General features: G+C 35.7%; 1 long non-coding RNA gene across 1 annotated transcript in view; it reads left to right on the top strand.

Moving 5' to 3' along the window:
* Positions 1-1,486: 1,486 nt before the first annotated feature.
* The window catches only part of LOC141276098 (uncharacterized), a 225,614-nt gene continuing 211,040 nt past the window's right edge, over positions 1,487-16,060 (top strand). Inside the window, exons 1-2 of the long non-coding RNA XR_012325043.1 lie at positions 1,487-1,703; positions 2,918-2,989. This is a non-coding gene — a long non-coding RNA (uncharacterized lncRNA). The remainder of the gene's footprint in view (positions 1,704-2,917; positions 2,990-16,060) is intronic.

Here is a 16,060-nt window from a genome sequence, read left to right on the forward strand (position 1 = left end):
ATATTTTAGTCAATTTTCTGATTTAACCCCCTGTTTCAAAATGAAGCTAGTGAGTTTATCAAGTAATAAATTTTTATGAGCTTCTAACAAACTGCTTGCTCTACTTGGAAATGGTAAAGAATCAGATTTTTCCTGAGTTCTTGTAACCTAAACTACTTCTAAGCCCTAGCTGATATGTATGATAAATATACAGCCCATGTTGTTCCAGGCCAGAGCAACCTGGAGGAGGTGTATGGAGATGGATTATTAGAAATGAACAGTATTTCCTTGGCTCTCATTTTCATCTGCTGTTTTCAGACTTGACTGTGTTCAAAGTTTTTCTTGCTGAGAATTATGCTGGCTAACATACATATGCTCTCTAACAAGTTCTCAGCCTACGCAGGTAGTCATGGTCTACACTCTCCATCCCCAATATCATTGCTTTTGGGAACTGCCACTGCAGGCATGTTAGCTGTGTGCTGCATCCCGTTCCCCACAGGGCTAGGGTATAGCTGATATCCTGTACCTCACAATGCTGCAAGGCCATTGAGGAGTATATCTTTCTGTGTCTTAGTACTATTTTTTTCGCAATGGGTATATACTCAAGGATTGGCTTGAATGTCAACATCTTACAAAGTTGTTTTTTTTTTTTTAACAGCTCTTTTTTTCCAGTTTGTAGTCTCTATCTCCCTAAAACTCATATATCACGATGAGTCAGAAGGCAAATCTGATTAGCAGTGGACTCTTTATTGTACTCACTATCACACTTAGTATCAGCTTCATTGACCAACTCAGTTGTTTTTATTGTCCAAGTCTATGAACTTGGTTCTCTCATCCATTAAAATGGACTGTGTCCAAGGAGGTCCTTTGCCTCTCACTCAAATAAACATTTTTCTGGCTTACCCAGAGTCTGCCAGACTTGGACACATCTATCTGAATCCGAGTTGTGCACACTTCCTAGGCTCTACCTGGGACCTTTTGCATGTTGGCAGTCTCTCTCTCCAACCATTACATAGCCATTGCCATAAACGTGGTTCAAATCGATCTAAAATAACAGTTTGCTCCATTACTTCAGATCATGGGGCATTTTACCAGGTGGTCATTTTGTGAGTAAAACACATTAAAAAAAAAACAAAAATTTTGGGGGTAGAAGTGGTAAGAGAAAACGGTGACTTTGTACCAACTCTACTGGATTCATGTAAATTTGCCTAGCTTGCTCATCAGAGGCCTGTCAGTCCTGATTCTTTCCTTTGAGGCTCATCTCTATCAATGTCAATTCTATGTACTGGTCTGTTATCTTCAAAAATTCACTTATGTTTTTTAGATTATGCATGACAAATTTCATTTAGGAAAATATATGCTTCTATTTTTAAATAATTTTTATTCTGAGGAGAGGTATCATTTCTACTATATTTAGCAGTTCCTCAGATTCTAGAAAAGTTATTTCCATATTTAACTCCCTCTGTCCTTCCCTGTTTTTACTATGTATTAGGTGCTGTACCAGGATTTGTCTTAATTAAAGAAGCCAAGGATTACCTGAGAGGCTCCGAGTGTAAAATACTCAGCATCCATCAGAGACTCATTGTTACCTGTGGAAAGCAGATTAAGCATTTCTCAAGTTAACTTGACTTTCTCAGACTATTGGTTTGACACATTAAAAAGTGCCTGGGTTGTCCCCTTGACTTTGTGGTGCTTGAAATCTAAAGAGTAGAGAACATGTTCAGGTAAGAAACAAGAGAATTTCTTTAGAAATAAGAGGTGGCAGGTGGTGGGAAATGAATAAGTAAAAAGTTTTTTAAATGTTTGGAAACCAATGTTTTAGTCAGGTAGTTTAAGAAAATGCAACGTAAAACAGCCTTTAGCAAAAACCTCTAATTGGACAAAAGGAGAAAATAGCAAATTTGAGTCTTAAATACTTTCTCTTTGGCCGAGTTTAAGGAAATTTGCATAGAGGTGATTGTGATGTGATGATTGTGATTGTGTTAATGTCACTCTACTCTTTTGCTATATCAGAAGTATGCCTTCGTATAAACGTAATAAACATTTTATATTCATCCAGCTTTATATGAGAGTCAGGATATAAAACTCTGAAGCTGACTAGCTAGCGAAGTGGCCATTTTAGTTGCAGTATTTTCTCTCTGAATCCATTGGAAAAGATTTTAATAGATTTTCTTCCAAGATAGGCAAGCACTTGTAGAGGCAAAGCAAAGTGCTGGTATGCAGTTTCAGAAATCTGTTGACTACATGTTCCCATATGTGTTCCAGGAAATTCACATTTGGATTTCAGTACAACTCAGAGTTATGGTAGTGCTATCCAACACTTTTTTGGAAGAGAGTTTGCTTGATACCAACATAAGCCTTGCCAAAACTCAGCAGGCCAAATTCTAGTTCTGGAATCTGTGGGAACCAAGAGATCAGCAGTTAGATGATGAGGGCTGTATCACTTTCAGCTCTCCAAGGAAACAAATTTTACCTAATGGTCTAGAAGGCCATTTTGAACATAACCAATAATATTTTAAAAATGAAATGTCTCTTTTGTGGCATTTTATAGAGTATGTAACATTTAATAATGGACACGTACTATTACACTTCTTTCTCTGAATACTGGCTAAAATGTTTCAGCTTTTCAAACTTCATTATATCTGGCCAGACATGTGCAGTTATGCTTACCTTTAGAAATGAAAACCCACTAGTATTTATTGTGTGTATTAAACTAAGTTAGAAGTTCAATCATTTTATACCTAATCTGTGTCAAAACTGCCCTGCTTAAAGTGATTAGTTGGCATTAAGCTCATTATTGAGTACAGAGCTTCTCATCTTCCTCTAAAATATTGCTATTAACTTGGCAGAAAATGTTGTGTTAGAAGGACAATAAGTGTAATAAAATAAGAAATTGTAAATCACAGTCAATCTAAGAATGTCCGTTTCTTTTCCTAAGAATAAGCTATAAATTGCAAGTACCGGAAGTGATTTCAAATGTCAATGGCCAAGTACCCAAGTTTTAACAAAGGTAAGGCCAAACCATTCAAGATGAATTGTTACCTTTTGTTTTCTTAAAGATCCTGGTTACATGCCTTGTCTTAGTCTGTTTCAATGCTTATCCACGTAGTGAAACATTATACTATAATCCCAATTGTGGCCTATTGTGCTAAATTTTACAAGTATTTCTGCCAATGTTTTAAAATACTTTTATCTTACGGTGTAGACAGATCAGTTATATGCTCTTCAGAATGACCTTTTACATTAAGAGAGTAGGTTAAAGCATACTCTTCTTCATCTTAAACCATTCCACCTTTAACTATGTGTAATAAGTATTACTTTCTGTCTTTTCAATAGTTTTCTCTTGGCCTTTGGAAATTTTGTTTTCAATACCTCTTTCAGAAGGGGGAAACCTAAAATTTGATAAAGCTTTTTAAATGAAAGTGTAAAAAAAATGACAAGTACACTATCTTTCTTATCTTTATGAAAGTCTATATAGTTATTTTCATATTAAGCTTGCTTTTTATACCAATAGAGTGTTTAACCTCTCAGCCATTATGATTACAATATCTTTTGTTTTTCTGACTCTCTGACGTTCTGTTAGACTCCATTTATCTTACATCTGTTTATTTGGAGGGAGAAATTCTAGATGCTTTGGTAAAATTTTGTGACTTCTCAGAATACCATATCTATTGTGGAAATTAGGCAGTTAATTTAAGACCATATCCTGCTATTGAGTAAAAAGGTGGATTTAACATCTTTATGAATTCTGTAGTTTGTATTACTTATGTAATTAGTTTTCTCAGATAACCGTTATTATTCCGTTTTCACTGTTTAAAAATAGTAAGTGAGAGGCCAAGTCACTTGCCTAAAGTGCTATGACTTATTAGTCAGAGTCATCTGGAAATCTTTGGATCACTGCTCTTCCCACAAGGCCACGTTGCTAATTATTTCACTTTATTTATGTAGATTAATCTCTATACTCTAACTGTTTCATTTTTCTGTTCTTAAAAAAATATACTAAGAAATTCAGTGGAAATTTTGGGGAAATAAATAATACTTTTTTTTCCTGACATAAAAATAATGTTTCAATGCTTTTGTGTTAGCATTAAAAACTTGGCCTATAAATGACTCAGTACAATCAATTGAAACGATTCATCCTAGGACCAGCCCTATTGTGCAGAGTTTAGTGTTCTGGAGTTAGTGTGGATAAGAAGGCTCATATGATGCATGCAAAGTATTTCCTAACAATGAAATTTTGGGGGCTAGAAATGATCATAACTCATTCGATGTATTTTCTCTATTTTTTTTTCCCACAAACTACATTCAATAGATAATCTACATGTAATCCTGCCTGGAATCAGGTAGGCATACTAATCACCTTAGAAAGACTTTTTTTTTTGCTCTATGGTTCTATAAAACTGAGCAATCAAGGAAATGGTAATTTTTAATACGACGCTTTCAGTCTGCCAAAATTATTATTTATTTTTAGATTGTTAGTGCTCCATAAAGATAGTGAACAATCGTGATCCTGTGAGTTGAAACATAATTTCTATGACGTCTATGTTAATAATTCGTGTCTTTTAGGGGCTCCATCATTAGGGAGGACTGTGAACCCAAGCTTTGCTTACTAGCCTCCACCAGATATGCTATTTCTTCCTAAACTTTAGACATAGAATTGGCATCGTAAGGAAATCTAATACTGCAAATACTTCCATATTCTTGGGGTGCAGGTTGAGGTTCAAGCTCCTGAAATGTGAAGCATAATACCAAGGATGGCCATTTTTGGAAATATTTTAAAAGATCTGTAACCTCATAAAGATTTTACTTTACTTTAAAATATTTAAAACCCTGCTCATATTTTGTAATATCTAATCATAACTCCCCCCCTTTTTTTCACCATATGCCATTAGGCTACATGAAAAAAAAGAACCCGAAAAAACAACTTAGATATTCCCACTAATTTTTTATTCCTGTTAAATATATCAGTTTACTAATAGGAAAATAGAAGTTTTAGATATACCATCTCATTTCTTTTAGGCACATGGCCTGCTATCTCTCTGGTCCCAGATCAATGGATTAATTCACGTGATTGTTATTTGTTAAGATATAAGAAGTGGTAGTTTACAGTTGGAAATTTAGTGTTCTAATGTTAACCTGATGCAAAAGTCTATAATGGATGTTAAACCTTTTTCGTTCATAGTGTTTGGCTCGTTAATTAGTAAAACACATGCAGTTAACCTGTATATGAGTAAGTCTGCAGATAATGACTTGATTTTAATGCCAAAAGTTTTCCCTGAGTGACTCTATGGCTCATTTCCTTTAAGCAAAGTTTCATGAACAAATATGTTGAAAATTGCCTGGCATGGCAAAATCAAGTTAAATTTGTTAGAAAATTCAAAAATAATGTGAATCCAGTTTACCTTTAAATATCTCTCAAAATAAAATCTTTCCATGCCATAAATTCTTACATAAAACAATCAGAAGTATCAGTATTATGCTCAAATTTTGAGTCTGACCCAGTTGAAATTGGTTTCCCACCAACTCTGCTGAAGGCCAACACAATGGCTCCCATTACTTGAGCCAAATCAGACAATGAACAGCCTTTTTGGCTCCTTGGTTGGTGGGAAGATTTGCAATGTTATAACTTCAGTTTGAGCAGAAATACAGTTTGAAATTATGGTGTCTCCTGGATTTCTTCACCCAGTTTTGTCTACAAATGGAAAGAAATTTATGTATCTACTGAGTAGCTGAGACATACTTTAATAAAGTATTTTTCAATGTTTCCAAGAATCAAAAAAAATTGTAGCAGTTATCATAACAATTTTAAGCTCATTGACTTTTTACAATTGTCAGTTTACAATAGGAGGTTAGCCTTAGAAAACATTGTGGTAACTGCCTCTATTTAAACAGCTATATTGCTCTGAAGTATAGACTTAATAAATAAATTTTGAGTTAAACTATAAAAACATTTTTATAAAGTGATCATGTATTGATCCATTGGCAAGCCTTGTGAGATTGCCTGTTTTTTTGTTTTGTTTTGTTTTTTTCTTCCAGCAGAGAGACTTAAAAAATCTCTATAATTAATTTAGGGTTTGTTTTGCTCTTCTATTATTAATAACCACTGTGGAAGAAAACATGTGATGTTAACATCTAGCAAAACATAGTCTTCATTTTTTTTCTCTCCAGACATTCACGTTGTGCTTAGTTTCAACATTTTATTTTATAAATTGCAAATAAAATACTTTCTTAAAAGGTTTTTTTCCTATGGAAACCTGGATTAGATTGTTCTGAACAAAATAAGAAATATAAATGAAGTTATTTCATTTGGACGTAAGATTTATATAGAGTGTAGGTGAATGATAAGTGACTGTTAGAAAACTAAATAAAGTAAGGGCTCCAAATGACCAAGGTAAAATATAGGAAGAGTCTTATCTGATCTCAACATGACACAGAAAGAAATCTATTTGCTGATAGAAAAAATGATCACACATTAACATCTGGACTTCATGTGGATATTTCCTCAGTAACTAGCAGCAGCCCTTGTTCAGCTACATTCCTACATCTGGGAACAAAACATCATAGGGACTAAAAATAAAGACAAGGAGAAAAGTAAAAAAGAATGCCTGCTGTAAAATACCATGGTTGCTCTACATTGTAAATTAAAGGGATCTTCTCACCCTCTTTGGGTGCCCAAATATACTTTCTTCAGTATACTACATAGACATACCTTGTAAACTGTCATTTTTTTATATTCAGAGGAAAATATTATGATTTAAAACCATGCTTGTGATTTAGGACTTAAAGAATAATTGAAAATATTATTAAAGGCATTTGCATACTGATAGACTTTTAAATAAGCAGAATATTTCAACATTTGTTGATAGAATCACTATCTCATAGGTTTCTTCAGAGCAAAATAGACAAAAACTGTTTAAACTGTATTTCATGCTATGAAGAAGGTGGCTTACATAGGTACAAAAGGGTGTACATTGTGTATTATATTATGGCTAGCAAAAGAATATATTTCTCTAGTCTTCAAAGGAGAAAAAAATGCAGTATTCCAACTATACTGGATGGTCTGCAGTTTTTCTCCTGTTAAGAATGGCGAAATAAATATATCTACTTGTGCCTAAGAACAATCTGATGCTGGCAGGTTTCGTGCAACTATACCTTAGATTTTTATTCTCTGTTAAATTGTAGATTCTATGGAAGATGTATTGCATAATTTCTCTAAATTATTGTGGAATATGTACCATATGTTTTCTGAGGCTGCTTATCTTTTCATTAACTGAAGACTAAACCCATATGGTAAACACAAACAGAGCCTGTAGTTCATCATAAGGATGGAAATATTCTCCAAAGGTTTGAACTTTGCTTTCCAGACCCCTCTGGGACAATTTGAAAGTGATTGGTCATTGTCTCTGACATTGGCCCAATAATCTTAGAGCATGAAGGAAGCCTGAAAACTGCCAATCTTTTTCTGGCCTATTGAACATGGTTACCTTCTATGAGGGTGGCTCTGGGAGTTCTTAGGGGCAAAGACCACACTTTATAATTCTGCAGTTTTCTTCCCTCACTTGATTTTAATGTTTCTTTCTTTATTATGTTGGTCAGTTTCAGTCCATTAACTAATTGCCACTATTCTGAACAACTGTCTACTAACATTTGTACATGAATATTTGTACAAAATTTGCTATTTGGCCACTTAAAAACAGCCTATAGTTATCAAAACTGGAAAACTTTGAAACATACCTGTTTTAGGGCAATGGAGCCAAATATTTTCTAACCACTTCTTATACTCCAGGACACTTCAGAATTTTATAACCAAGATCATGTTGTTCTCCTGGCATCATTAAACCATTTGCTCTTGATTATCTTCTGTATCCTATTCAAACCATTCATCCTTGCCTTCAAGCAGTTCCTTCACTCCTACCATCATCTCTTTCTACATTTTTCTATCCTTCAATTCATGGTCCTCAACAGATTTTATTTATCTATTTGTTTCCTTTTCCATTTTGATTGCAAACAGAAATATGAAATGTCCAAGTCAGGTCACATCTGGTAGGCAAACTTAGATGAGTTGATGCATTTATTAACTCACTTTTCCTAGAAGACAAAAGTTCTTCATTCTTCATTGAGATGACTTATATTTAAATGATTTTATTTGTATATAAGGCTGTTGGAAAAAAGGAAGGAGACCTTCAATAAAGGGATTCTGTCCACAGGTGAGAACATGAATAAGTATGTTTTGTATAATTTCTTAAGCTCCAAAAGTAGCCATAAACAATGAACACTGGGCTGAGAAGAGAAGGGACAGTGGACCTTTCATTTAATTAATTAATTAATTTTTGGCTGCGTTGGGTCTTCGCTACTGTGTGTGGGCCTTCTCTAGTTGCGGCGAGTGGGGGCTACTCTTGGTTGTGATGCAGGGGTTTCTCATTGCGGTGGCTTCTCTTGTTGTGGAGCAAGAGCTCCAGGTGCATGGGCTTCAGTAGTTGTGGCTCACGGGCTCTAGAGCACAGGCTCAGTAGTTGTGGCACATGGGCTTAGCTACTCCATGGCATGTGGGACCTTCCTGGACCAGGACTCGAACCTGTGTCCCCTGCATTGGCAGGCAGATTCTTAACCACTGTGCCACCAGGGAAGTCCCAGACCTTTCATTTTAAAGAATATGAATTTTGGAACTTGGCCCTGTTTTATAGCAAAATTGTCATTTGGGGGTTGTTATTTTTGAAAAAATAATTTGGTGATACATACGCTGTTTTATACTTTTTAAAAGTAGCATTTAACATACCCTAAATACTTTTAAAAAGATAATTATCTATCTTAATGATCTTAAAAATAATCTAAAACCAAACTATATATCTAATTAAAGAAATATATGCTACTATATATGCACTATGTTATAGATGGCTACATAAGAAAAATACCAAACAAGTCAAACATGTATTTGCAAAGTCAATTTATTTTCATAAAGGTCAGAGTACAGTAGGATATTTTAGCAGACGTATGCCTTCTTAAAAAGTCATCCTTCTCTATATGGCATTAGTTAGACACATTAGAATATAGGGACAAGCTTAATAACATTTAAAGAGAGGATTTAGAAAGACTTAAGAAGCCTAGTAAAGATAAAGATATTCAGAAAGAATGGTCCTTTTAAGGAAGTTTAGAGGAGTCAGCAGAGCTTGAATTAAAGAAGCAACACATAGACTGAATTTAAGTATTTTAGAAAACAATGGAAGACACTCATTTTAGTTCACCTACTAAGCTTTTTTTTTTTTTTTTTTTTTTGCGGTACGCGGGCCTCTCACCGTGTGGCCTCTCCCGTTGCGTAGCACAGGCTCCAGACGCGCAGGCTCAGTAGCCATGGCTTACGGGCCCAGCCGCTCCGCGGCATGTGGAATCTTCGCGGACCGGGGCACGAACCTGTGTCCCTTGTATCGACAGGCGGACTCTCAACCACTGCGCCACCAGGGAAGCCCTAGTTCACCTAGTAAGCTTTTGACTCCCTTTTAGCATAACTTTTGTACAGCAGAATCTAGAAGGCTAAAGCTGTATTTCTCAAAATCCTTTGCAGCAAGTGTTCTACTTGTGACCTAGGTAGATACACTCAACTGAGACAGAAGTGAGCAGTAATGCTTTTGTTGAAGAGATCAGATCAGTTACCAATCCTGATAATGGAGGCATTTGGCTCTTAAGACACACTGAAGTCTAAGTTTCTGGAGTTTCTTGCAACAGGTCCATGGTATCTTAGGTGTTAAGCAACAAGGTGATATCTGGCTAGCTGTCATGGGTACACTAGAATAGCTTATGGAGGTTTGGACATTTTTCTTTGATGCTCTCTGTTCCTGGCTCTGCAGTATTGAAACTCAGTTTTTGATTCTCCCAGAGATTCTGTAAACCGCCTAACTTAACCCCCTTCTTCTAAAACTAGTATAGTGAATTACTTTTTCTGTGAGTTAGGATCCTGCAGGATACAGCTATTAATACAATTTTTATGGTTTTGTTTTTTTTTTGGCCATGCTGCACAGCTTGCGGGATCTTAGTTCCCAGACCAGGGATTGAATCCAGCCCTAGCAGTGAAAGAGCCAAGTCCTAACCACTGGACCGCCAGGGAATTCCCCACATGCCAGCATTTTAAATACTATCTGATTTAAACTATACATCTACTCCTTGAAGCCCTTTCTCAAATCCAGCTAGTGGTCACTGACAAAAAAGTAGTCAATTCCAGGTCTGTCTTGATATGACCATTTTTAAGAAAGCCAAATAAAGGAAATGGATTCAAATGTAAGCCAAAGAGGGCTCATTTTAGACACATACAACAAATAGTTTAATAGAAGACTAATTATTTCTATGGAATAGATTAATTAGTGAAGTTAAAAGCTTCATCATTGAACATCCTTAAAGTGACATGTTTGGGGCTAGGCAATCATTTATTAGATCAGATCTCATCTGACAAACTTTACATTTCAGTTTTTTATTTTAACCACAGGACTTCTAAGTTTCTATTTGATCAGTGTAATATGTTAATGGTTCCATGGTGCTGTACTGTAATTTTATGTTAGCATGTTGGTAGGTTAAATAATATGACTATGTGATAGATAAGGAAGAAATTTTTATAGTCAGTTGTTTTATTATTTTCTAAGAAACAGAACTGCAACATATTTAAAATTCCCCATTAATTTTTAAATATCGTTATGTATCCAAAGAGTGTTCATATTTCCTCAGTTGCTTTGTAATTTTTCTTTAAGATTGTTCAAATCAGGATTCAACAGAGTTTCTACATAGCAATTGTTTGACATGTATCTTAAGTCCCTTTTGATCTATAAACCCACTTTAATTTGTCTTGGAGAATTTTCCACAGTCTGGGTTTTTCTCAATGTACCCTTGTGGGGTTATTTAACATGTTTTTTTTCTTCTTCTTCTTTATTTTCTATCAACTAATGGGATATAAGACTTTCAAATTCAGGTTTGATGTTTTGTTTTTGGATAACAAAAATATGTCATTGATTGTCATGTGTACTTTTATCAGGAGGCGCATGTTGTCTGGCTGTTCTTCTCTTTATGGTTTTAACTGCCATTAATATTTACTGTCTACATGCATTATTTCATGAAGGTTTAATGATATTCTAACTCTGTGATACCTTCATTTATAGCAGCTATTTAAGGTAATTAGCAGGTTTATTTTATTTTCAATATTCTTTCTTCCTTCTCCCTGCATTTAATAATTGTGCTGTGTGTACATCATGAGAACATATAGCCATTATGTACTACAATGATTTCCTTGTATCCATCATTTAATTTCAGTTTTACAGGTAAATATGTATTGAATTCTCACCAACCAGTCCTTATGCCATGGACTCTCTAGTCATTTTAGTTGTCTGAAGTTTGTTCTCCAGTAGATTACTCAGGAAGGGCTCCATGCGGCAGTATTTCCTAAATTCCTGTATGTTCATAGAAAGTTCAGCATTTTTATTTGAAGGTCACTTTGCATATAAAAGACTTAGCTCACACATTGTTTCCTTGAGTATCTCAAATATGTTAAGATATTTCATTGTCTTCTGTCATAAAGTGTTCCTGTGAAAAAGCATAACAATCAGGTTTTCTTTTCCTTATAAGTGACTTTGTCTTTTTGTTTAGATAGGCAAAGGGCTTTTTTTTTTTTTTTTTCTTTTCTTCGGTACGAGGGCCTCTCACTGTTGTGGCTTCAACCATTGCGGAGCACAGGCTCCGGACGCGCAGGCTCAGCGGCCATGGCTCACAGGCCCAGCTGCTCCGCGGCATGTGGGATCTTCCCAGACCGGGGCACGAACCTGTGTCCCCTGCATCGGCAGGCGGACTCTCAACCACTGCGCCACCAGGGAAGCCCAAAGGGCTTTTTTTAAAGTTAGTTTTACTAAAATAATATGTGGTCTCTTTCGGTTAAACTTTTCTAGGTATGTGCTTGGCCTTTTTCAATATGTTTATAGATTAAAGATTTTGTTTTATTTTAGAAAAGTTTTCCTGAATTATACATTTCAGTATTGAGTCTATTCTCTTGCTTTATATTTCTTCTTTGGGGACTTCTACTACATAAAGGGTGGATTTTATTTGCCTTTTTCCCTCTATCACTTTCTTTTAATTTATTTTGTTTTCACTTTTATATCTTCTTTTACTCTCCTCTTTTCCTATATTCTGTTTTTCAGATGTATCCAAAGGCATTACCCATTATCCAAATCCATTTATTTGTTCCTATGTTCCTTCTAGTTTAGTCATCATTTCTGAAATGATTTTTACTTTTATTTCTAAGTCTTTCTTGAGTTCTTTCCTCTTTCTTTTCAAATATTCTTTTTCTCTCCATCAGCTAATTTCTGAGTGCTTCTAATTCTTCTGGCATTCTTTCACAGTTTCTATTATTTTCTGAAATTCTTTTAGCTTGTTTTGAAATATTAGGGAATACTTCATCAATTTTGTGGGATGTTTTCTGGCATGCCTTTGTTGTCAACATGAATATTATTCCTTTTCCTTACAAAAACTTTACATGGGTTCTGTCCACAATTCATTCCTCTTGCTGGTTTTAAGTGATAAGTGTTTCATGTACTCAAAGAACAGAATGGTCCACAAAGCTTTCCTAGCTTCATGCCTCAAGCCTTCTCCCCCATACTTTTTTCTGGAGCTTCTTTTTCCTTTGCCTTAGTGTTTCTACCCAGCTCTGTTTAGTTTCTCCTCTCAGGTGTTCTCCTTAGGTTGGGCATTTTTTTTGAAAGGGGCCTTAGGTTGGTCAATTTGGAAAGTTCTTGGTATGGAGACTCTTCTGTACAATCAGTACATTCTGTGGTCCCTTGAACTCACCCATGAATCATAGCCTCTGAAGGCCCTTCCCAGGCATGTCTGCTGTTTTTGAATTGGCTCACTGAGCTTTTTACACAAAAATGAGGACATCTCATTTTGGGGGCATATACCTATTAGGAATTTGTTTTCTAAATTTCACACTCATCAGAAGTACTTCTTTCTTCCTTCCACTTTCTCCCATACAGTTGCTGATACCACGTGTGCCTGATGGCAGATCCAAGTGTAGTGGGTGCAGGAATACCCTTTCTTCAAATTTTCCTGTAGGTGTTGGTCATAAAATTTTATTTTGTTATTCTAACTTCTCTATTTTTATTGGAGGTTTGGAAAGATTAAAAAACTAAGTTTATTCTTAATCTTATCTCATGACTGCAAAAGGATTTGAACTCTTTTCTTGAAGAGTTTTAAAAGCAGGTTAATTAGCAATCATTTTGTATATTTAGGACACTGACCTGCTAGGAGTCTATGAATTCAACCATATGCTCTTTTGAGATCCTTTGCCTTTGTTATATCCTACATAATACAATTTAGTCACTTTACAAAAGCAGTAGATAAATAAATTCTTAACTAATAGAAACTTTATTAATATATCTATAACTTTATAAATGTATGTGTGTTTTGCATACATATATAAATTTACTATATGTACTATGTATTTATGTAGTATATAGTAAAAAGCATATCAGAAATCACTAGGTTTACAAATTTTTTTAAAGAAATGTGTTTTTTTTAAGTAGAAAAAGAATGTGTGTATTTATTTTTGCTTATAAAAGACTAAAGCGATGCATTCCCACTCTAATAATTTTGCTTTTACCCTACATGCTTTCTTCTCACCTAATAAAGAAGAGAAAGAATGTTTTGCCTAACTCAAGACCCATTTCAATCTGTGGTTTCTAAATGTCAAGCCCAAATCGGACACTCTGGAGTTTAACCTTGGTTGCTTTTGGCCATAGTGACTTCCTGTTTCTAAGAAAGGAAAAAAAAAATTGTTCTAAACGTCTGTTAAAAAGATCACAAGGCTTTTCCAAAATCCAGTGGCCCACACAACAAAACGCTTTGATGAATTAAGTATAAATGAATCCTAAAGTGTAAATTAAATTTACCTGTAAAATATAGTTGGCTTTATAAATTCAGAAAGAAAGTAGTAGACTGAGACAAAATGTCCTTGGGAAAAAGGCTGCTAGATTTTGGCCAAACCCAAGTGTTTGAAAAACACTGTTGCTGGAGATGCATGATGAACCCAAAAATTTTTGCAGTTTCTGTGTTTTTCCTTTTTATAATTTTGTTGTACTTATCCCCACAGTCAACTTCAAGTGACCCTCCACCTCAGCCCCACCCCCTACCAGGGGAAAAAACGGGGCTGCTGAAAATTTTGCTTAAACTTCTTAATACTTTTAATCCTTACTTGTTATAATTTGATTACTGAGACAGATTTTCTCTGTGGGCCTCCTATTAAATCACTTACAAGTTGAAACAAACCAGAAATCCTTTTAAATAACAGAACTAGTATTCATTTTAAGCTGCTCAGAATTTATACAGAAACTGTAGAATGTCTCTTCTAAAATGCTGTAAATGTGCCCAGAGGCTACTGTGATGGGCTTATCCTTCCAACCTAACCAAAAATAAATAAATAAATGACTGAACATGATGTTCTGGGTTACAAAGTAGAGGACGATGTTACTCAGGTTTATATCTGCTTTTATTTATTTTTTTGTGTTCTTAGATATCAGTGTTGATAGTTACTGCAAATTAACATTGGAGGTAGTTTTTCCCTTTATGTATCCAATAATATAATTCTATTTGGTCTGATACTATGAAGATCTGGTCTGAAACAATATTTACATTGTATATTTTAACACAGAAAAAATTGTTCATTGCGTTTAAGTGTTTTTTAATGTTTTCTCCCCCTATTTTTGAGTAGTTTTAGGATATCCAGGAATGATATAGATCTTGTGTCTTTAAGAATCTATTTTTGCAGGCTTCCCTGGTGGCGCAGTGGTTGAGAGTCCGCCTGCAGATGCAGGGGACACGGGTTCGTGCCCCGGTCCGGGAAGATCCCACATGCCGCAGAGCGGCTGGGCCCGTGAGCCATGGCCGCTGAGTCTGCACGTCTGGAGCCTGTGCTCCGCAACGGGAGAGGCCACAACAGTGCAGAGGCCCGCGTACCGCAAAAAAAAAGAATCTATTTTTGAATCATTCACCTGAAAGGAATAACTGAGGTTACTAAATTTCTAACAGCTGAGGCCCACCCAGAGGAGAGAAAGAGTGGAAAGAGCAATAATAACTAACTCTCAACCTTCTGTGTGCATAAAAATTTCAAGTGAAACCCCTTAAAAATGCATGTTCAGGACTTGAGGACACAGGGAGGGAAGGGCAAGCTGGGACGAAGTGAGAGAGTAGCACTGACATATATACACTACCACGTGTAAAATAGAGAGCTAGTGGGAAGCAGCCACATAGCACAGGGAGATCAGCTTGATGCTTTGTGACAACCTAGAGGGGTGGGATAAGGAGGGTGGGAGGGAGGCTCAAGAGGGAGGGGATATGCGTATATACGTACACATATAGCTCATGCACTTTGTTGTATAGCAGAAACTAACACAACATTGTAATTATACTCAAAGATGTGAAAAAAAAAGCATGTTCAAGGGGATCTGCCCCAGAAGATTCAACGTTGATAGGTGATACCCAAGAATCTGCATTTTAAACATGCTATGCCGTAGGTTGTCTTAGACTCTGGTTTGGGAAATAATTAGAATTTTAGCCACGTAAAATATCTAAGAACAATTTGGGAACTTTAGTGTCCAGGGTAGAATTATTTTTTGAAAAATATTATTAGCAATTGTGCTCTAAACATCAGCAGAAAGTTGGGACAAATAGGAACAAAAATGATGAAAATGACAGGTAGCTTGATGGGTGAAGAAGGAAGAATGATTAAATAGAGAATGGAAATATGTTTTGTAAACTATAAGGATTTTCAAGTTAAAACAGAAAGAAGGTCGTGCAGGCATTAGTGTCTAAAGAAATAGATACAGTGCTTTGAAAGTCCACATCAACTTGTCTCAGCTCTTCCAGATAAGGTGTCAGGCCAGCCAGTATAACTTACAATTGGGTGTTGGTCCCGAGGAGCTGGCTCCAAACTACTTTATACTTTTATGTTCCAGATTCCCTAGCTTGTCACCCTATGACTCATTTCTCTGCTAAGTCCTCAGATCTGGCTTTGTCCTTTGGCTTCCCATCCCACTACCTACCGCTACTGAGCCTTGAAGTG

Source organism: Tursiops truncatus, chromosome 12 (genome assembly GCF_011762595.2).
Source record: "Tursiops truncatus isolate mTurTru1 chromosome 12, mTurTru1.mat.Y, whole genome shotgun sequence".
Lineage (NCBI taxonomy): Eukaryota > Metazoa > Chordata > Mammalia > Artiodactyla > Delphinidae > Tursiops > Tursiops truncatus.